This window comes from Dermochelys coriacea, chromosome 1 (assembly GCF_009764565.3).
Source record: "Dermochelys coriacea isolate rDerCor1 chromosome 1, rDerCor1.pri.v4, whole genome shotgun sequence".
Lineage (NCBI taxonomy): Eukaryota > Metazoa > Chordata > Testudines > Dermochelyidae > Dermochelys > Dermochelys coriacea.
In genome coordinates, this window is record NC_050068.2 from 239,644,476 (window position 1) to 239,667,940 (window position 23,465).

Consider the following 23,465-nt stretch of genomic DNA (forward strand, 5'->3'; position numbering starts at 1 on the left):
TTTTGTTTCAATGTTTTGTAAATGAAATAGTTACATTTTTTTTGGATTAAAAAAAATCAAAATAAGCAGTTCAGCAAAAGAGATACAAGTCTATTTGGAATCACAAAATCTGTGTTTTAGGCCATCCTCCCAAAAAAATTGACCAAAAATTTTAGCTCTAGTTCTAGTCAGGAAACCTCAGTGAGATATGTTTCCTAAGAATAACAGCATCTCCAATAGCAGCACACTGTTCTACACAAAGCTGAAGCATTGAGTCAATACTGACTGAGGGAAAAGTGACACATACTAAATCAGCAGCATCACTTCCTGCAGAATCTGAGTGTTCCTTGGAGGTTTTTCTATACAGCTTCTGATCAGACCCAACCCAGTTGAAGCTTGAAATATCTGCTGAATTCACAGTCCAACATGGTCTGGCTGCAGGCCAGTAATTCTCTGCAGTACTACCATTTAATTGTGCTGCTACCGTGTTTGGGAACTAAATCACTAGTATGTTAAGAAATAACTATATATAAGCCATCTGAGTGAATCTCTGTGTCCTGATTTGGAATGTGTGCTTTGCAGTGTACGTACTTTGCTAAGCCAGATGAATGATTATGACACACAGGAAGGACATTGAGTAGCAAGACAGCATTTTAAGTACTGCATGTGGACTTTCAATTTATTGGTGCTGTGACCAGTTATATAAAAAGCAAGCAAAAAGGAAAAACAAAAACCTCTATTTCACATGCAGAGGGGAAAACAAAATTCAGTTTATTGTATTGTGTTTTGTATTAAAATATTTTTCATGGAGATAAAGGCATTGCTGAATTTGCAGGGTCTCTGAGCAGTCTTGAAGACAACATATAAAGACAGCTAGAAAAACAGGAGATTATTAGACCGGTAGCTGTGTTCTGTTCTGTAGTAGTAGTAGCAGCATTTCGTATGGACAATGCTGTATGTCTAAATACATCAAAGAAGGATTTCACAACCGATTAACAAAATAAGTTGTTTGTAACATGTGCCTGTTACAAAGGACTCGGGGTGTATGTAACGTTAACATACACACAAACAATACGTGCAGCAGAAGTCATAATGCCCAATATTGTTAGCTAAACACCAACCACCCTATGGAGAGTAGGAAGGGGACATACTGAACAAAGATGTAAGCCTAACACCATGCCCTGATGGTCAGACTAGCAGTTCAAGAGAAATCAGGAACTGAGGGTCCTCCAACTGCATTACACCTGTGCAAAAAGAGGGTAAAATATATATTTTAAAATCACTTCCATGCCCCGCTGTGCAGTAGCAATAGCATAAGAAATAGATTTAAACAAACTGTACAAGCCACACAATTTTTCTCCCCCCTGAACACACAAACTAAAGAAATCCTATTGGCCAACTCAGACATACCTTGCTTCTCTCACTTTCATGGCCAGACACCAATTTCCTGGCCCTGCAGACCAGACACGAGTTTGTTCCATCATCATTAAATCACTCAAGCAATGGGGATTGCCACAACTTCAATCTGGAATTTATTTTTTAACATTCAGTCTCAATTTTTCCTTTGCTCTCTTTCAACCAAATTACACCCTTCAGGTCACCTTTGCCAACTTCCCTCCACCCATGGTGTTTTCAGCTATTTTTGTTCCACTTAGTCACCACCCACATCTGCCCTCCTGCCAGGTGGTACAAAGGCACAGTCCAAAGCAAAGAGAACTCCTCCTACCCCGCCAGTATATCTAAATCAGTTTTCCATTTCTAACACTATTCAGCTATATTTCAGCCAACTAACAAACGCAACAAATATGAGCAAGCTTTAGTTCTGTGCTCCTACAATTGAGTATTCCCCAGAAAGGGGGGAAAAAAAAAGCAATACTTTCTGTGCCACGTCCACATTTAATCACATGTAGTCCAGAATGGCCTTCAGCATCTTCACAATATCATTTGTCCCAAAGGGGGATACATAACATTCTAATGTAGCATACTGCTCAAGGTACCTGATCCAAAGCTTACTGAAATACTAATGGACTTCATTGGGCTTTGACTCAAGCCCCTATATATATATATATATATATATTATATATATATATGGTACTTGTATGGCCCCCATTACCATAATATTTGATCACTTCATGAAGTTTATCCTTACAACACACCTTTGAACAGGGCGGGATTTATACCTTATGCACCCCTAGGCACAGCATCTTCAGCACCATCTCCTTCCACTTCTACACGTGGTCCTTCCTGGAGCTCCCATCCCATGTCCCTGTGTGGCCCTGCGTGAAGCCCCCCTCCCGCATCTGCCTACTGTACCTAATTGGAAATCCAGCCCTGCCTGCGAGGTAGGGAAGTACTGATATTCCTATTTTACAGATAGGAAACTAAAGGCCAGGGAAGCTCAGTGATTGGCCCAAGGTCACACAGGAAGTCTGTGGCAAAGAAAGGTCCGACTTGAACCCAAGTCTCCCAAATTCTAAGCAAGTGCCCAAACCACTGGATCAGTCTTTCTCTAAGAAAAGAGTCAGGCCTCATTTCAGTCAATCACAAGTAAAAACTGGGTTGGCATTACTTCCTATTGCCAACATCTCTCCCCAGCATAACCTTCAGCACAAATAGGAAAGAGGGAGTGGACTGGAATAGACATAGGGCATTTAGCATTAAGACTGATGTATATTTGTAGAACTCCATGGGGGCCACAAAAGTGGGGAAAATACTCAGGGCTACTGTAAGCAAAGTGTGAAACGCACTGAAAGATCAGTGTGAAGTCCCAAGATTTCAAAGGGTTTTACAGCTCAGGACTGACATGTATTGGCAGAGAGAGTTCAGGAACCCCAGACTGGAATTATTGCAAATGCTACAGATCAGGGTTGAGTTGCATTGGCAAAACTACATAGGGAAGCTTATATAATATATATCCACTATGCCAAGCTGAACTATGTCTTGCTCTAGCTATTACTGCTAGTCCTTTGCTTTCATTGGCACTGCATTTATCTGAAAAACAAAACAAAAAAGCAATCAAACACCATGCTGATTTAGGAAGGAGAGCAAATATTGCACTGGACTTGATTCTCGGACAGAAGAGAAGACAGAGGATGTTCTGCTGGGAAATGGGCTATTCCAAGGACAATCAAAAATTAGAATTAAGGTTAAGTCTGTATCAAGTGACAATTAAAAGCAAAAGAGAATATTTGACATATTGGAAATTCTATCTTCTCTCCTCCTCGCCCCCACCTTCGTTCTGATATGCCTATGTCAATACCATAAACTCACTCTTATAAAGTTATTTTGTAGAAAAAAATATTCTAAAAATAACCTGCTGTTTCTTAAAAGATCAAGTGTCCAGATTGAGTTTCTCTCTCAAGTGAAGGCACCAGTACCGAATGCAGTAAATCAATGATATATCTGATGTTAATAGCGAGGTTCCTTAAAATATGCGTGCATGCATGTGTCTGTCTGTCTAGCTAGTTTTTCCTAAGTTTCATCTGCTCTTAACTGAATACAAAGAAAAAGTATGTTGCTTCTGAGCAAGGAGAATGGAAGGAGCATCTAGGAAATGTTTCTATTGAACTGGCAATGGAGATCAGGGACCAGACCATGGCAAAAAGGATAAGGGGAAAGAAAGTATACGAGGGGTCAGTATTCACCACGTAGTCAGTTGCTATACCATGAAGGCTTACTTTCTGTATCCAGCTGAAGGAGGTGCTTAACTTCTCATTGTCAGACAAGACCACTTCTGGCTATACTTTTACTTCCTTTTCAGCTGAGAGAGTAGTTCCTTTATCCCTCTGGCTAAACATACTCCATTCCTTCCATGGTAAACGAAAGCTCAAACAAATACAATTTCCCTGGTCATTTCTCCCTGGGGATCACACCAGCAACTGCTCCCTTCTCCTGCTCTCTCCTCTTCATGATGGAGAAGAAACTACATTCTGTTTCCATCTTGCCAGCAGGCCTTTCTCCCAGTCTATAGTTCCCATCAGTTCCAGAATTTCTAGACCTGGCTCTTGTTCTTAAGGAGCCAGCATGGCCCATTACAATAGTGTCTGTCTCCCCAGGGGTAAAGCCATGTGGAGTGCCTCTTGAGTTGCTCTTCCTTGTCTCTGTCTCCAAGCAAGAAACTTTGAAGTGACTCCCATCCATCCCTCCTCACCCCAGAGAAGATCATTGTGATACAGGATCATGGTGAGGAGAATTTGTTTTCACTGGGGAGAAGAGGATGAAGAGAAACAGATGGAAGGAGGTTCTAGTGCAGGTTCAAATTAAAGAGGATGTGGAGAAAAACACTATCCCTTGTAGAATAAATCAATCCTTTAAATATATAGCTGAAAAGAATTCTGAAGGGAAGAAGTCAATAAACTTAACAAGCATATCTACAAGCCCCGACAGTAACCCACATAATATGTCTTTCACAGCTAGCCTGAGGCAGCATGACTTGAAGAAAGGAGCAGCATGAGGAAGTCAAGAGCTTGTTTCATGCCTGGTTTGCATCAGAGGAACTTGAACAAAACAGCTCTGAAAATTGTGGATCAAGCCTCTCTGTAGTGTATATTATGGAGAGAAGGGAATTTCCTTGGACTAACTGCTCACTGTAAAAACACACGATATAAAGTTGTGAACACCGCAGTGGTGCCAGTTCAGATATTTCTTAGGAGGGGGCAAATTCCGGTCCTCACCTCTCCCACGGAGGGACTCTGTTCCACTCCTCGTTCCTCCTCCTCCACCCTGGGGGTCACTGAGCTGAGGAGCCTCCCCTGTCTTTTACCCCCACAGTGCATAAGCTGGGACTGCCAGGACTCAAGTTCTTGGCTATCTCCCCTGCGCTATGCCATTCAGGAACAGACTCCATATGTGCCAAGTCACAGGTTTGGCCCGGCAGCACCTCCATCTGAAAGGCTGAGCAGCCAGGTCAAATTTCAGTAGCATTACGACTACACAGCTGGCGCAATGCCCTGAACAGCCACAGCAACTGCTATACTGACTTCAAATGGGATCATTGCTTAAAAGTGGTCTGGGTATGCCATTCCCCACCCCCAGCTCCTTGGTCCACGGAACTTCGAACATATGCAAAACCTTGGGCTAGCACATTGCACTCCCGCTCCAGTTGGTGCGATTGGTGAGCAGTACAAATTAGAGGGCATGTGGCTACAGCCCCAGTGGAATCAATGTAGCACTCAGGGTGCTCTACACTATCCAGAGAACTGAAATCAGCTGACAGTTCTGCTGTTTCTCATGGTGCTAACCCTGAGCAGTAAGCTGCAAGAACGAAAGGAGGATGAAATGCCCTGCACAGCTTTATGAGCCTGTTGAAGCAGGACTGGGTACAGTCTGATCACACAGAAAACATGTATCCAGCCTGGAATGCTTCTTATCCATTTAGAAATGTTGTGCATGGATCCCATAAAACCTGCTTCATCCAAGAGATATTCTATGCAAAGCAGGCAAAAATAAGATGGCCTGAAGCTGCCAGGCATGGAGATCAGGAGTGTTCTCAAACAAAACAGCTGTGTTATGAATATTCTGCACTTATATGTGGATTTCATGTTGGTCACTTACTCATACTTTTAATAAATGTACCACACTAAAATGAAACTTTTATGCTATCCTATTTAATACTGTTCTGCTTTGAAGTGCTATACCCAGTACAGCTAAGCCTGTCACATATTTTGACATTCTGACCTTCCTCGTGTTCAAAACAAAATGCTGTAAAAAGGTGAAGAAACATGGAGACGGCCTCTGAAGTCACTCTTCCAGAGTCTACCCTGGGGATTTGCCCCAATTTCAGCCAACAGTGACTAAGCACAAGTGTAGCTGCCCCCGTGCAACCCTCTGAAAAATAGACATGCAAAGCCACTGTTTGGACCAGTGGAGTTTTGCCTGTTTCAAACTGGATGAAGGTCTACAAATGGAAATAACAGCCTTGCCTAACTTCATTAGAGTTTCTAAATCAGGGCAGTTACACCAATGTCTGGCCATTGATGGCTTCAATTGGGGCTGAATTCAAGAGATTCAATTAGCTACATGATAGTAATATGGCAAAGACATTTGCCATGTGACACCACATTCAGTAAATGATATTGTGTCTGCTCCTGCTCCCATTATAATCATTAGCACAGCATCCATTAGACTGCGAAGGGAGAAGATTCAAAGCATCTCAAGTACTTTCCAAGCTAGTAAATCAGTAGTTTTCAGTAGGAAAACAGGTAATAAGTAAAAATCAAATTCAGCTGAATTCTCTTCAGCTATGTATTTAAAGGATTTATTTATTCTACAAGGGATAGTGGTTTTTCTCCAGATACTATTTAATTTGAACCTGCATTAGAACCTTCTTCCATCTGTTTCTCTTCATCCTCTTTTCCTCAATGAAAAAAATTCTCCTCTCTAAGATTTTCCAATGACCTTCTCTGGGTGAGGAGGGATAGATGATTTCTCAGACATACACACACATTTTATATCTATCCATCTCATTCTCAAACAACATTACAAGTCTGAAAAGCCACAAACTTTGAAATCTGGATGTGCATTTTGGAACCATCTCTAATGTCATTTGATATCGTACTGAATTAGTACAAAATGCTTGTTTCTTTTCCAAGCCAGTCCTTTAAACATGGTTTATCACTGAAGGAATCAAAATTAATAGACATGACTGTACAATGCTGCTGAGTCCAAATAATCAGTGAGGACCTGATCCTAAGTTCATTGAAGTCAATAAGAAGAAGCATACTGACATCAGTAAGCATCGAATAGGGCCAAATTGTGAATGTCTGAGAGCCTTTAGTTGTACTTCATAATTTCAACTCTTGCCAAACTGCCAATAATATCAAGCATCCATGTAAGATACATATTTAAAGCACTGTATAAATGTTAGTCCTCAAAACACCCCACAATCAAGTATCAGGCCCCATTATTGTCACAATGGGATTAATCTAGGATGCAAAATGCTTCAGTCACAAGTAACAGGCTTTTTGCTCGTGGCTATATATTAATTAAAAGATTGGTAAAACAGAGAGACAGAAGATTTTATTTAATACTTAGATACAAAAAATTATAGAAAAGCAAGATAAGTATTGTCACAGTTCAGGGCAACTACACCTGTATTTCCTCTTAGTGGTTCAGCAAGGGCACTCACTCTCAGGCTTCCAAGCTATTGCCTCTCTTGGGTGGAGACCTAAGTTTCCTATAAGCTGTGCATCTGCTTATTAAGTGCTGCACAGGTGTTCAGGGCTGTGGCTGGGGGAGACACCTCTCCCCAAGCCTGGGACCTGCCGCGGTTTCCCTCCCCGGCCCCAACCCAGCCCAGCCCCAGACATGCTGTGGCCAGGGGACAAGCTCCCCTCCCCTGGCCCAGCCCAGCCCCAAACCTGCTGCAGCCAGGGACAGGTGCCCCTTCCCCAGCCCTGCCATGGCCCAGACCTGCTGCAGCCGGGGAAGGGGGGAAGTGGGGGAGAGAGGCGTCTCTCCCCCACATCCCAGGTGCTGCTGTGGGGAGAGAGAGCTAGGGGGAATCCTCTTTCCCCACCATAGCCCCCGGGAGCCCCACAGCATCCCAACCCCTCATCCCCAGTCCCACCCCAGAGCCTTCCCCCCGCCCCCACACCAACTCTCTGCCCCAGCCCTGAGTTCCCACACGCACTCCAAACCCCTCAGCTCCACCCCACCAGTATGGAAGTAATTGTGCACATAACAAAATTCATTCTGCACGTGGGTGGGAAAAATTAGAGGGAATACTGGAGACTCGTGTGACAACCTGCACCCATATTCACCATAGTAATACGATTATGGTATGACGATGATATAATTATGTTGCATCTTGATTTTGTGGCTTCTTGTATATCATGTATGTCATGTGATGTATGTAGAGAAAAGATATGATTTGCTGAATATAATTATCCTATTTGTATGCATGTATCATTTTTGTATCTGAAAGTTATGAATATTGACTATGTATCTGTATTTCAAATATGCTTTCTCTGGGTAACACCCGCAACTAGTCTTTCAGGTACAACAATGAAGAAGCTAATGGACCATCAGCAAAAACAATGGACCACGGAAAAGGCTTGTCCTCTCCTGGGAACACTTCAGACAGCCTATGGATAATCGCTGCCATGACTCATCAAGCATGCAGGGGCATGTGACTGGACCACATGATACAGGTACCAAAATGGAGTTCAGTATTTTTCCCCAAACTGGTGGGAACGTGACTTGGAACAGAGGTTTCCGCTCTATGGAAGAAACTATAAAAGCAGGAAGTGACATCATCAAGTGACATCCACTACAAGACAACACCTGAAGCATCAGAGGAACAAAGACTGAACTGGGGCAGGGGATCCCTGCCTGTGTATAAAACATCTACAGATTGCTTTTACTATTACAGGGTGAGACACTGTTTGATTCAACTCCTGTGTGGTGTATAAGACCTAGATTGCATTTGTTTATTTCTTAAGTAATCTTCTTTGATCTGTTTGCTATCACTTATATCTCTAATTACAATACATTGGCACTACTTCCTGGATGGCAGCAAAAGCAGCTCATTTAAACTAACTTAGGCTACATCTACACTAGAAACTCCAAAGCGCTGCTGAAGTGTACATGTGGTCACGCACGAGCGCTGGGAGAAAGGTCTCCCAGTGCTCCTGGTAATCCACCTCCACGAGGGGGAATAGCTCCGATTGCTGGAAGCCTGGCCACACTAGCGCTTTAAAGCACTCAAACTTGCTGTGCTCAGTGGGGTAATTTTTCACTCCTCTGAGCCAGCAAGTTAGAGCACTATAAAATGAAAGTGTAGACAAGCCCTTAAAATCTATCTTTCTGAAGTTAATAAACCTGTTTTATCTTAATCAGTGTGTTTTTGAGTGAAGTTTTAGGGAATCTTAGCTCTGTTATGAAAGCTGGTGCATATCTTCCCCCCACTTCTGAGGGAGAAGCGGTCTAATTAATGAGCTTGCACTGAACAGATCCCTGTCCAGTGCAAGACGGTATAATTTTGGGTTTATACTCCAGTAGCACAAGACTCAGGAGCTGGGAAATTGGCTGGTGCCTTCATTTTTGGTCCATGAGTGGCTTAGGTAAAGCACTCAGGTAACTCAGTTGGACGTGTGGCATCACCTAAAGTCATGTTGGGTGATAACAGGCCCCAGAGGGGCTGGCTGTATGTCATCCGCAGAGCTGTGAGAGAGGTCAACCTAGTTGAATAGTTAGGGAGCACAGCAGTTCCAACAGCTTCCAGGCTTCACCCCAGAGGTATATCCTGTCATAACCTGCCCCTCACTCCCTTCTGACAGGATATGTCCAAGCTGCACAGTTCTCTACCTTCATTGTGTATTTACCACCAGAGAGAGTCTGCCTAAACAGACCTGCTTGCTTTCTCTTCACAGAATGATAGCAGAGCTATTGCTGCAGATATAAAAGTTACCACAAGCTCTTTCTAAGCAAATCTTCTTTATTCTTAAGACAAAAAGTATTACAGAGAAAACATATTAAAAACAACAAAAGAACCTGCACACAAGCTAACCCGCTTACCAGAGTGCACCCTAACGTGAATTCTGGCAGTGTCCTTCCAACCCTACGCTAAAGATCATGGCCTCCATTGACCATGGGTATTGTCCAATTTCTGGATCACAAAGGCGGCCCTGAGTCAGCTAAACTCAGGTTTTTTTTATTAAAAAGTCTTTCCTTTGCCTATTGATCTCTGGAGAATCTAGTTTAAACTTATACATGCACATCTCTCTGGGAGGGTGGGAGGCTTCAAACACTGATAATGGAGGAAGACCATTATCATCCCGACTCTCTACTAGAGGAAGTACATACAATGCCTCAACACCACATACACAATGTACCCCCAAAGGTCTTAACCCTAATTCCATAAGATTTGTTCAGGATACAATCAACCTATCACATATAGGTATAGTAAAGCACTCCTTTCCACCCCAGCATTGCATTTTGCTTTAAGATGGTACAAGATAAAGCAAGCTCAACATACTTTCAACCTGATGGAAGCTAGTGGGAGTGAAGGTGGAGCAAAGTAAGTGGAGAATCTCATAAGCGGTTATGACAGTCCAGGCTTCCACCTTCTTATTGATCCAACTTCCCAACTAGGGATGAGTTTAACAACCTTTTATACACCTTTGAATTCCACCCACAAACATCCAAGGTCATATCTGTCTCAGCCTCCTATTCATACTTGGTATTCCAAGAGACCAATTTTAGGGTTCCGGTTGTCCATATGTGGTAATCTGATTGGCCATAATTACATTTCTGACAGTTAATCCAATCATTCACATCAGTCCTTTTCCCAGTAGTTTTGATATATCAGTGACCTTCAGCCAACCCTATTTTTAATACATATGTTTTGGTTCTTCTACTGGCTGTTACTGCTTCAATAACTTTCATTATTATTTTACCCAAAACTACAGATCCTCTAAGATCAGGCCAGGGGTCAATGGTCAACAGTATATAAAAACATGAGTATTTTTTTCATATGGCTAACACTTGCATTGCCCAAGCCTAGAAGATTTCACAATTTGTTTTACCTGCATGTTGAAGCTATATTTTGAAGGTTGGTAGAACATCTACTGCCTATTGTAAACACTAATTGATGCAATTCGCCTACTGTTGTCTTAATTCCAAGGACATTTTCAAGGAACATGCTACAAAACAGCAATTCTAATTATCTATACTTTATGCATGCTCTCTGAAAGGAGTTTGTGAGGGGAAAAAGGGAATTCAAAGAGCAAAATAATGAAAGGAGAGGGGGTGGGGAAAGAGAGTCTGAGTCATTCCTCAGAATTATTTGTAAAGATATTGTTACATTTATCCTTTGAGTACAGCAGGTACTATGTAGGAGCAGAAATTTATTTATTTTTAAATACAGTTGTACATTTACCCAGTGACTTTGCAGAATTGTACTGCACAGGATCCCCATGTTTTTCACCTTATAATACAGTAGAGTCTTATGATTCTGCATTGGCATTGAAATTATTTCTTTGAACACTTTGACTTCAGTGGGATTATATAAAATGTGCTTGAAGTTAGGCACACGCTTAAGTACCTTGCTGAATTGGGGCCAGAGCCTGTTCCAAAGTTCATTGAAGGCAATCTTTCCATGAATCTTTCCATGGACTTCAGATCAGGCCTTTACAGAAGAAAATATACTTCAATTTATGATACAAAGATTATTGCTCGCCCTTATGAGGTGTCTGGGGGAACATTTCTAAAGTGGTATGGTTGCTGGCAGCACTGTATGCAATGTGAACAAAACAATCCAAAACTCAGCTGGTTCACATAAAACCCAAGTGACTTGTTGAACTACATCAACAACTATCATTAGTCTATAATAGTTGCTCATATGCTAATCTAAAAATGAAGTTGTGTTTTATCACAACACCATATGAAACCCTATGGTTTGACTATAATATCACTATGGTAATTAGAGGATGTTTTATTTCTCTATGCTGTAGTTTTAACTTAATAATCCAGTCAAATTTAATTTTAGATTCAGTGTACTAAATATGTCAATAGCTTATAATAATAGTAACTAAATTCTAAAACATATGTTTTGTTCTGTGGGATTTTTCCCGTGGTATTGGAGTGGTGCTTGGTTTACTGTAGCTGCTGCCATGCCCTCAGCCTAAACCCTGGAGACCAACAATATCATCTCTTAAACTGGCTTGCTCTCCATCCACTAAAAAAAAAAACAAGAACAGAAGAGAAAAGTTTATTTTCTTACACGGATTCTCCCTCACACTTGTCAATTTCTCTGTTATAGAAATGAAACAGCCTGAAAATACATGCTACCCAAAATGGATGTCTGTTGCTATCAATCTACCAACGATGTCATTTTTTAAATAAATCCATAGGTACCTAGACAGGTAGAATAAATCCAATATTAAATCCTTTAGATTAATCTAACACACAAGGAAAGAACAGGTCCAGTAATTGGAAGCTGAAGCGAGAAAAATCCAAACAGGAAATAAGGAACAATGGTTTAACATTGCAGTTGATTAGCCATTGGAACAGACTAGCAAGGGATGTGGTTGATTTTCCATTCCTTGGAGACAGTAAATTACTGGGGTGTGTTTCTAAAATGAATGCTGTAGCTTAACCACAAGTTGTTGGGCTTGATACAGGAGCTACTGGACGAAATTTGATGCAGTGTGTTAGAGTCTCTATAGATCATGTAATCCTGCCTAAATCAAGATCCAGGTACTTTTAGAAAGACATTACAACGAATGTCAGATGGCTGGCATTCTCAACGTAATGCAGAACATTACTTTTGTATATAAATCTCACATACAAACATTTATGTAGCACTTATCTCCACCCCCTATTAATCCATGCTCTCAAAGTGCTTTACAAACTTCTCGCTGCATCCCTGTGAGGCAGGGATCATCATCCTCATTATACAAGGAGGAAAAGTGAGAGGTTAGATGGCTTGCCCAAGGTCACAGAGTCAAGGATAGTTGTAAATATTTTAAGAATTACTGTAAATTGAGAGCATCAGAGGGGTAGCCGTGTTAGTCTGGATCTGTAAAAGCGGCAAAGAGTCCTGTCCCACGAAAGCTTATGCTCCAATACGTCTGTTTGTCTATAAGGTGCCACAGGACTCTTTGTAAATTGAGAGTTAATGTTTTTAGAAGGCATGAAAAGTTTCATTGCAAAAAACCAAAACAAAACAAACAAAAACCTTATAACCCATGACTTTGTATAAACAACAAATTCATTACATTTCCCCCCACAACAATGAAAGCCATGTCTTTTTGTATAATTCACTCAGCTATACCAAACAACTAATGCTGTGCATAATCCATTTCATAGTCTCTGCTCTTCATACTCTCGCTTTTGGCTGCCTCAAAGAAAGCCAACATTCTTTCTGCTCGCTTGTCACTTAAGAATTTCTGAAACATTTGCAAGAGAAGGATGATAATGGTGGTGTTCTGGCCAACTTTCAATATGGATATGTTCAGTCTCTTCCCCCTGCCTCTAGTTTCCATAAGATTGTTTTGTACAATATTTTAATCCAGCATTTAAGAGTTAAGTTTCAATCAAGCTCCAATTAAAGTTGATGGCAAAGGTCCCATTGACTCACTGGGACAGAATTAGGCCCTTAATGTATTCTTATAAAGTTATGTGTTGCATTTCATGCTGGTGCTGTGTTCCTCTGAGTGAGAATCATTTGGGCACTCAAAGAACTGCTGTAATTGTGGTGGGGCTCAACATTTACCTGAGTCTGAGGCTAACAACAACTGGATGTATCTGCTGGAGAACTGCCAAGCAAGTTGCTGGCTTGAAAGTGGATTCTCTGAGCTGGAGATTACACGAGTGTAAATATGTCAATTTAAAAACGCCAAAGTGCTGATGTTCTGTGTTGGTCTCAGTCCTCGACTTCCTCTGTATTTAAATTACAGATAAAAAGATCAAAGCTTGTTAAGAAAATCCAAGTGTGTGATTAGTGGTTCCTCAATACACAAGAAGCTAGAATCACTATTCTTCCTCATTTCCTAGTGTCACCAGCTCTTGTGATATTGGTGTTTTCCTTCAAGTTACAGAAGATTGTATGAGAATCTGTTTGTTTGTTTTTTTTAAATTAAAGTTTCATAGGTTCTGAGGCCAAAAGGGACCAGGCACTCATGGTTGTGTAGAGACACTTGAAAACCATGTTCCAAGCGGATCACCCAAAGGATCAGAACCTAGAAGGGAAATAAACACTCTTCTTCCCCCACTCCATCCGCATTTGCGGCTTTAACAATCATGATCGTAAAAGTGAATCTCATACTTTTTGAGAGCCTGACTCATGATTTTTGTGCGCATGGGGTTGGCAATATTGTTTGTGTTTTACCCCTATACAGCTGATGATGTTGCTGTTGCTCTTCACCCCACAAGCAGCTATATTTCATTGGCTCAGTGATGAGGAAGTGATGGGGGTGAGAGAGTTTGCATCATTGTACTGTAATTATAAAGTCCATTTATTCATGTCTGAGTATTCATGACATAGCAAAAAAAATTTGTAGACCTTCTCTATCCATTGCTAGCTTTGAACACTCAGCAGCTGACCTGTCAGCGGTCTAGTGCATACAATCTATCCATCTCCTTGCTGGTCTTCCCATGCTATAATGACCCACAACCATTCCTTCCATGATAACTTTTGAGGTTGTTTCAGTCTCTATGCCTGATGTGACCAAAGTACAGAAGTTTGCATCTGTTGCAACAGACTCTGTCCAACAACAGAGTCCACTTCTCTCCAGCAATATTTTTAACATAAGCATTCATCTTCTTTTCCATCCAGGAGATACTCAAGTCTTTGCCATCACCACATCTCAAAGTCTTCAATTTTCCTCCTCTCAGCAGGATTAGTTTCCCAGGATTCACATCCATATGTTGCTATGGAAAAAAGTGAAGCTTTTTCAACAGACAAACTTTCATACATTTTGAGATGTCACAGTTTTTCCACACTTTCATAGGGAGACCATGACTGAGTGAGCCATCCCTAATCATTATCCAATTTCTTTGGAGCAGCAACTTTAGTTGAATGTGTCTGATCCAGGTAAATAAATTCATTTGCTGCCTCTACAGCTTGACCGTTAATCGTGATGCCCACTTGCATCCTCTTCATCTATGTCTACGTACACACATTTTGTTTTTGCCATGTTCCGGGACAGTCCATGTTCCTCACTAACTCGTTGTATAGACTCCAACAATTTTTGCATTGAACTAGTGGTTGCCGTGAAGCACGTCATATCACCAGCGTATCTGTGGTCAGTGAAAGGTGTCCACCAATGGAAACTCAGCTCCTTCTATGTTATCAACATTTTCCAGGGCTTATCTGATAATAAATTCTGCATACATGCTGGAGACGTGGGTACAGAATGAATCTTTGTTTCACAACCTGCCCAGTGGAAAAGCCGTTTGCTGTCATCCATTGCTGTTCACAGCATGGCCTGTTGTTGACAGTAGAGACTTGTGCCGAGTTCAGTGAGATACTTTGGAATCCCAGTGTCTGCCAGTATCATTCAAAGAGGGTCATGTGAGATGATATCAAATGCTTCGGAGTAGTCAGTGAAATACATAATCAACTGGGGATTATACTCCCTGCATTTTTCAGTGATATTATGGATATTCTCAATTTGATCATGACTGCCTCATTCCTCTTTCAGAGTAGCAGCCGCGTTAGTCTGTATTCGCAAAAAGAAAAGGAATACTTGTGGCACCTTAGAGACCAAGAAATTTATTAGAGCATAAGCTTTCGTGAGCTACAGCTCACTTCATCGAATGTGTTCAGTGGAAAATACAGTGGGGAGATTTATATATATAAATATAAATAAATAAATATAAATCTCCCCACTGTATTTTCCACTGAACGCATCCGATGAAGTGAGCTGTAGCTCACGAAAGCTTATGCTCTAATAAATTTCTTAGTCTCTAAGGTGCCACAAGTACTCCTTTTCTTCATTCCTCTTTGAAACCAGCTTGTTGTGCTGGTAATTCTTTTCTCATTTGCTTCATGTGATCCTCAGTTATGTAGCACAGCAATTTACTCAATGCGATATCATGCACTCTGTTATATCTTCTTTGCCGTATTGGCAGTTAGCAAAAATTGTCTACTTATAAATGGAGCAAGCTAGAAAGGGAAGCCATTAAGAGGCAATGAATATGTTATTCCACAATGCAGGGTTTGGGCTTGTTTTTAAAAAAAGTTATTTTTTCTGCCTATAACTATACTTTACAACCTACTAGATATTTAGAGAAAAGCAGGACCATGTAGTCTATGCCCCCTATCCCCATAATCAGCTAAAATCTCCCTTCATATGCTCTGTATGTCATTGTCCATCTTCAGCTTTGCAACTGTTTCCCAAAACAGCCACATAGTTATATCTGGAGATCTTTCTATAAGATAGCTCAAACAGAAGTTATAGGCTTGATGCAGGAAATGCAGGGCAAGGTTCTGTGGCAGGAGGTCAGAGTAGGTCAGTGGTTCTTGAACTTTTGTACTGGTGACCCCTTTCACATAGCAAGCCTCTGAATGCGAACCCCTTATAAATTAAAAACACTTTTAATATATTTAACACCATTATAAATGGTGGAGGCAAAGCGGGGTCTGAGGTGGCGGCTGACAGCTCACAACCCCCCATGTAATAACCTTGCGACCCCCTGAGGGATCCCAATCACCAGTTTGAGAACCCCTGGACTAGGTGATCATAGTGGTCCCACCTAGTCAAGCACCACAAAAAAAAATAAATACAAAAACCTCACTCATTGCCACATTCAGCACTAATTTGCAGTCTCAGCAAATAGACCAAAGGGTATGTTGTCCTGGAGATTGTACTACCTTATCCCCAGAAGGTGAGGATTGCTAGCCCCTGGCAAGGTGCAGTGGGGTCACTTGAACTCTCTAGATCATTTACAACCTGCCCAGATTTCTATCAAATGGCATTTGTATAGGCAGATTGCCCTTCTCTCAAGTGTCTGTTCATAATCTACACTATGCTCAAGAATACAACTGAGCAATATGACTGGCAAGAGAAACCATCTGCTGCCAGAAAAAGCACATACTCTGATATTTATCAAGGTTGCTGAGAAGAGATGTGCATATCCCTGCAGCATTCAGCTTGATGTTAGCATGGTGCTAGGGAAGGCTGAACTGGAACAGCTAAACTAAGACTTGAGCAATCCTTTACTCATCCTTCAAACGATGCCCAAGACAAAGTATTTAGAGGTTTAGTAAAAGAATTGATTACCACGATCATCAGGCCTCTTGCCTTTTTAACATGCTTGGGCATGTGGTAATGGTAGCCTTGCCTCAGTTTTCCTTTTAGTCAGTTTAGAAGCATGGCCTGAAGGATTCAGACTCTCTTTGCAGTTCCAGCCCTACAAATGGGTCATTTGGGTTCCTCCCCTTTCGCTGTAGGAAGGAGTCTCACCCCAGTGTCCTAAGAATCCTGTGATGGGCTTCCAACTGCTAGTCCTGGGCCCCTGATATCTCCCTCTCCCTTCTTCACCAGAGGGAAAACAAAGGAAATTAAAAGAGAAACAAAAATAAAGTCCAACCGTCTTGTGTTAGGACTGCCATCCTGAATCTGAGACTCCAGCAGTCTCTACCCACTTCCCTGTGGGGCACAGGCTTGCCATCTCATCTGGGTTCCAACCTAGGGATTCTGTGTTGGGAAGTCAAAGAATGTTTGACTAAGTCTCCTGCTACCTCCTACCTCTGGCTCTAGGAGGCATCTTCTGTGTGGTAACCTTCCCTGGATCCTTTGGCCAGGAAACTTGTCTCTCTGAACAGCTTTCCCCCCACCCAGTGCTATAGAGCTCCCACACAGGAGCTATCATCCAATCCAGTAGCCACCCTGCTCTGTCTGGGTTTCAGCTTCTTATCCCAGCTGTTGCTAACCAACAATTTAGCAGCTGGAGGAAAGAGATTGCTCTTTTCATTAACTTTTCAGAGTCTGCAGCTGTGTGGAGTCAGTTATGCCTCATCTCATTTTCACATGCTTCTACGTTTCCTGGCTTTGCCTAGGATCAGCAGCAGGATGCTCTCATATTTCCAGCTGACTAGTAAAAGGGAAATACCAGGAATCTCATGAAAAGGTCAGTTCCTTGAGATTTCCAGCCCAATTTTGCAGACCCAGATACAGTTCAGATAGGCAACAAAACTTCTGGGTGCGGATTTGGCTCAAGTCATTCAGGATTTATGAAGCATTAATAAAGATATGTATGGATAAAAGTTGTAAGAGACAATTACTGAAATTCTGCCTATGTTTTGGGCCCAATCCTGTGAGGTGCTAGTACCAAGTGCACTTAACTCCTATTGACATTGGCCGGAGCTAAGAGCACTCATTATTTTGTAGGATCTGACCCATTAGCAGCAGCATTCGGGTTTAGTTGTCTTTAAAAAAATAAACACCCACAACTACAGAAAGTCATCATTCTTGGCATTTTCAATGCAAGAGAAAGTACAGTAGCAGAAACCCACCCTATGACACTCATCTAGTGCGCTGCCATGGCGTGCCACCTCCCTACCCCATTTGTCAGCCTTGTCGAGTGCACAGGATGGCAAATCAAGACTCCTCAGTCCTATTCCCTGCTCCACAACTGGCTTAATGTGTAACTTTGGCACATCACTCAACATCACTGTCCCTCTGTAAAATAGTAGAGACTCCTCCACCTACCATAAGTGAAGAATGTTGAGATGGAAACACTAATAAATAGCATTACTGTCTCCTTCACCAACTCTCAGCTCCATAGAGCCCCTATGACTGGACTAGTCTCCCCAGTAACATGTCAACCTCCTTCCATCTCCACCTTCAAGAAACAGTTGATAATTCTATCTGCAAATAATTCAGAGTAGCTAGAAACAAAAAAAACAAGACACAGCTTCTTCTATTGCAGTGACTGACTGTTCTCTAGCAGATTCACAGAATAGAGAAGAATCTGGCCAGGTCCTCCAGCTGCCTGGCCTATCTTTCTTGGGGCTGGGAATCACTGCTTGGATATGTTGACCAGGACTTTGGCTAGCAATCAACAGAGCAGAGTGTTAGACCACCATCCTGTCTAGCTCCTGCCCATACACCCATAAAACAAGGCAGCAACTAGACATTAACAACAATTACACAATGTTTTTCAGACATCAGGAAAATTGTGCAATAGGTTAGTACTATTAGTCCAATTTACAGATGGAAAAACTGAAGCACAGTGGTAATTGGATTTGCCCAAAAGAACAGAGGGAATAAGTAGTACTGATGCATTTAGAACTCAGGAATACACAACCTCCAGTCAAGATCAAGTCTCTAGACTATGCTAAATGAGAATATTTAGGCTATAAGAAAGGAGTACTTGTGGCACCTTAGAGACTAATATTTATTAGAGCATAAGCTTTCGTGGGCTACAGCCCACTTCATCGGATGCATAGAATGGAACATATAGTAAGAAGATATATATACACACATACAGATAAGTTGGAAGTTGCCATACAAACTGTAAGAGGCTAATTAGTTAAGATGAGCTATTATCAGCAGGTAAAAAAAACTTTTGTACTGGTAATCAAGATGGCCCATTTAGACAGTTGAAAAGAAGGTGTGAGGACACTTAACTTAGAGAAATAGCTTCAATATGCTACTCTGAAACCAACTCTGAATCTATGTCTACGCTAGATAGCTTACGGCAACGATGCTGCACCAACGCGGCGGTGACGCTGCAAGGCCATGTCTACACTAGCACTTATGTCAGCAAAACGTACGTCACTCAGCGGTGTGAAAAAACATCCCACTGAGCAAAATCCGCATTGCCAACATAAGCGCTCATGTGCACAAAGCAGTCAGCAAGAGAGCTTCTTCTGCCAACATAGCTACTGCCGCCATTGAGCTGGTTTTATTATGACAACAGGAAAGCACTCTCCTGTCAGCACAATGCAACTAGACAAGCATTTTTACAGCCACTGGAAGCTTGTAAGTGTAGACATGGCCTAGGATCTCTCCTGTAGCTACTCTATGCAGATGGGAGAGAGCTCTCCTGTAGATGCAATTAATCCACCCCCAACAAGCGGTGGTAGCTGTGTCAGCAGAAGATGCTCTCCTGCCCACATGAGCACTTATGCTGGCAAAACTTATGTCGCTCAGGAGGGTGGAACACTCACATGCCTGAGCAACTTAAGTTTTGCTGACATAACTCGTGTAGACATAGCCCTCATGTATGGCCAAGCCTATGGACTAAATATTCTCATGCATGGCATTTACCTCAGGTAACAATGGGCTAAATAAATTCATCCCAGAAATCAACTGAATTTGCACCAAATTTATGCTCTTAGCTTTAAAATTCCCCTCTCTGACTCAAGCAGCTAATCTCTGCTGCATATTCCACAGTTGCTCCACACCAAAAGCTTCCATCAATATCTGAACGTGCCCTGAACACAGAGTGCCAACTGGAGAAGAGAATTTTGCCCTAATCTGGTGAGAAAAGTTGCGATGCACATTAAACTGATTAGCTTAGCTGCCTAGATCTATAGCAAACAGCAATTTACCAACCTTAATTTAACACTCCTTGAGCAAATTTATTTTGTTAGTGCCGAGCAATGCTTTTGTCCTTTGACGTAGGATCCAGTATGAAAAGGAGCTTTAAGCAGCATGTGTGAATATAAAGCTTTGTGAGCTGTTCACCTGGTGATTATAGTCTGTCTGTGATGACATAAATAGATTCCTCAATGTACCTTGCTTGTATTTTACTCTAACGACTGAAGCTGTATTCTGTAGGTGACTATTGATTCTCCTTTCTCTCAGTTTCTTCTCACTTTAATCCAGTACATAAACAACCATTCACTACTACCTATTCCTACCAGATTCAGGATTTAGCTTCTGGTCAGATGCACATTAATTTTGCTAATTAAAAGGCAATATCCAGCCAAGAATGCAGCCCTTTATCCCTTGTAAGCATTGCAAATGAGCTCATAACAAGGCTGACCAGTGGCAATGTCAGGCAAAAATTCTACCCTTGCTTTTCCATGCAATGCGTGGGGTGAGGGTAGGAAAATGGAGCATTTCCCATATGCAGTAGAGGTCAGAGCCATCCTGCCAATGCAGGCCCTGATGGAGGGGAAGCTAGAAGTGGCCTTAGTTGAGTTTCTAAAATGATAATGTGCCCAGCCTTCACCCATGTTCCATGCTGCCAATTGGTACTGCTAGCTGAAGCACATGTGGAGGGGACTTAAGAGCCTGAACAAATGACTAAGTTGACAGAACTTGCCACCATGGAGCAATGGAAAGTTTGCACTTTCATAAGCCAGGCCTATCACTTAGGGCGTGATCCAGTGGCCTTCAATGACTTTAATTTCAGTGGGCTTTGACTTAGTGCTCATCCATCTTGCCGTTCTCAGAGTATGTTGAGTGGGTTGGATAGGAAGGAAGAAAAGGTTCCCTGCACTTTTCCATTCCCTTTGATCCCCCAGCACAACACAGGGTGAAGTTTTCCCTTTACACCGGGGTACTCCAGGGCTTGCACAAATAAAAACTCCTCAGCTGATGCACATCCAGCTCCAGCAATTCTAGTTTGTCAGTTTCTGAAAGGGATCAGTTCTCTATTTCCTAAAGCCAAAGTCAGTGACAAAAGTTTCTTAAAATTTCCTCTCTTCTTTGTGTACCTCTCAAATCTTGGCCTGCATGGGATCCTCCAGTTCTAGAATCCTTCCATTTTGTTTTTGGCCCCAAATCATAGATGATTTATTGACCCCAGAGATGCTGGAACTATTTGTATAGTGGGGGTGCTGAGAGCCATTGAACCAAATTGTAAACCCTCTATATGATGGAAACCACTTCAAGCCAAGGGGTGCAGCAACTCTGATTGACTCTGCCTGAAGATAAAAAAGAGGCACTCAGTTGCTGGTTCCTGTTGCAAATAAATTCACCTTTCTATCTAGATACTTATATGGCCCCCTTCACCATCATATCCAAGTGACCATTTGGACAATCAGTTCTTTCTAATCTTATTGCTGAGTATCTGCTGTGTTTCTGACCTTCAAAACGACCTATAACATACTCTCCAATTGTTTAATACATAAATTACAGAAAGTTTTTGAGACCAACATAAAAGAAATCAAACCATTTCACATGGACAGAGAACTGGGCTGGGACTCAGGAGACCAGAGTTCTACTCCCAGCTGTGCCACTGGGCTACTCAGTGACCTTGGGCAAGTCACTTCACCTCCATACAACAGTTTCCCCATCTGTAAAACTGGGATAATGATACTGGCCTCCTTTGCTTTAAAATTTACTGATGGAAAACACTACACAAAAACTGGGTATTTTTACAACAGCATATATTTTCAATGTGTTGGCTTTACCTGTAAGCCTAAATTTTCAAGAATAACTAGTGATTTCTTGAAGAGCACCCACCCTCTGAAAATCAGGCCTCCTGAACATGTCTCAAATTGGGAACCCCAAAAATCAAGGCACCCAGAATCACTAGCCATTTTTGAACAATTCTGGCCTTAAAGTCTTACCAAAGGTTATATTTTCTTTTCACTAAGCCAGAGCAAAACTCTGCAGTGCCATCTTGTGATACTGAGAGGTGCACATTGAGCATCAAGCTTTACCTTCACAGTAACCCTATTATAATGATAATTAGTAAAAGCAATAGGTATAGAGTTAGGCAGGTGCTTAAAGCTAAGCCTGTTTATGAGCTTTGCTGAGTCAGGTCCTAAAACATTACAACTCCCCTCTCTTTCTACCAATGTAAATAATAAAGAATGGTCTAGTGGTTAGAGCAGAAGACCATCAGCCTGAACCTGACCCTGTAGGCCCTATTTCTGGCTTTGCTATTAACTTGCTGAGTGAGCTTGGGCAAGTCATTTAGTCCCTCATTTATAAAATAGGGCTAATAATACTTTCCCACCTCACATGGATGTAACAAAAGTCCATCTTTGCAAGGTAAGTAATAATGCTTCAGGCCCCTCTGATGGAAGATGCTGTTTAAATGCAAATGTTGTTATTATTGAATGTTTTAAGTCAGAGTTACGCACTACTAGAAATGTCCTTTGGAAGAAAGCTCACAAGATAAACCTTTTACTTTGCATTTGAAACTAAGCTGAATAAAAATAATTATGGATTTGCTCCTTTTTGATTCTCATTTGCCGAGTCAATCTACTGAGCTGTAGCTCACAAAAGCTTATGCTCAAATAAATTTGTTAGTCTCTAAGGTGCCACAAGTCCTCCTTTTCTTTTTGCGAATACAGACCAACACGGCTGCTACTCTGAAACCTACAAGCATGAGTTCAATATTAATGCGCATGCTGGGAAAGCCGGGGATAAAACATTCATCTCTTTGTTACCATATTCTTTGTTTGTAGTTACAGTAAATAAAACCATTATTGATGAAAATAATTCAGTAGCTTCTGTTCCCAGAAAGAAAGATCATCTGTCTCCTCCTCTCTAGCAATTAGTTGCATAAATGTAACCAACCACCTGTGTTTTTTTTAATGTGGGAGAACATTCAAAGACTGAATGCAACACACTCAAAATAAAATTACAGAAAAAGTGCTGTAGCATATAAAGGAGACAGTTCTGCTATGGGTATAATTGCACAGCAAGGACACCCACTGAGACTTAATGAACAATAACTACATTTCTGATTTATTTAGACAAACAAGTATCAAATTACCCATGGCGGCTCAAGCACAGCAAGAATCAAAAAGAGTAGTTCCTCCAGAAGTAAAGATTTTGATTTGGGAAGGCAGGGTTTTCATGGTACTGTGCTCAATATTGCCTCCCTAGTCAGCTCTCAAACTCAACATAATCGGTGAAGCGAGAGTTCAAAATGCTAATGTATTATTCACTCTGCTTACCAAGGCCATGCAATCCCTCTGCCCTAGTTATCCTCTGATGTGTGTGGCTCCTGACAGAAATTAAAAAGGTGGCTGCAGTTTGGTAACATTACCGGAACCTCTCTGAAAAAACATCTTCCTTGATTCCATAAACTGTGGAGGAACCAAAGAAAGAACAGGAGTACCCGTG

At 41.6% G+C, this 23,465-nt stretch overlaps 1 protein-coding gene across 1 annotated transcript in view; it reads right to left on the reverse strand.

Moving 5' to 3' along the window:
• Nucleotides 1-649: 649 nt before the first annotated feature.
• LOC119863059 overlaps nucleotides 650-23,465 on the reverse strand; it is an 85,887-nt gene continuing 63,071 nt past the window's right edge. The window contains exon 7 of the transcript XR_005295476.2: nucleotides 650-1,223. The gene's annotated coding sequence lies outside the window, so the exon portion shown is untranslated. The remainder of the gene's footprint in view (nucleotides 1,224-23,465) is intronic.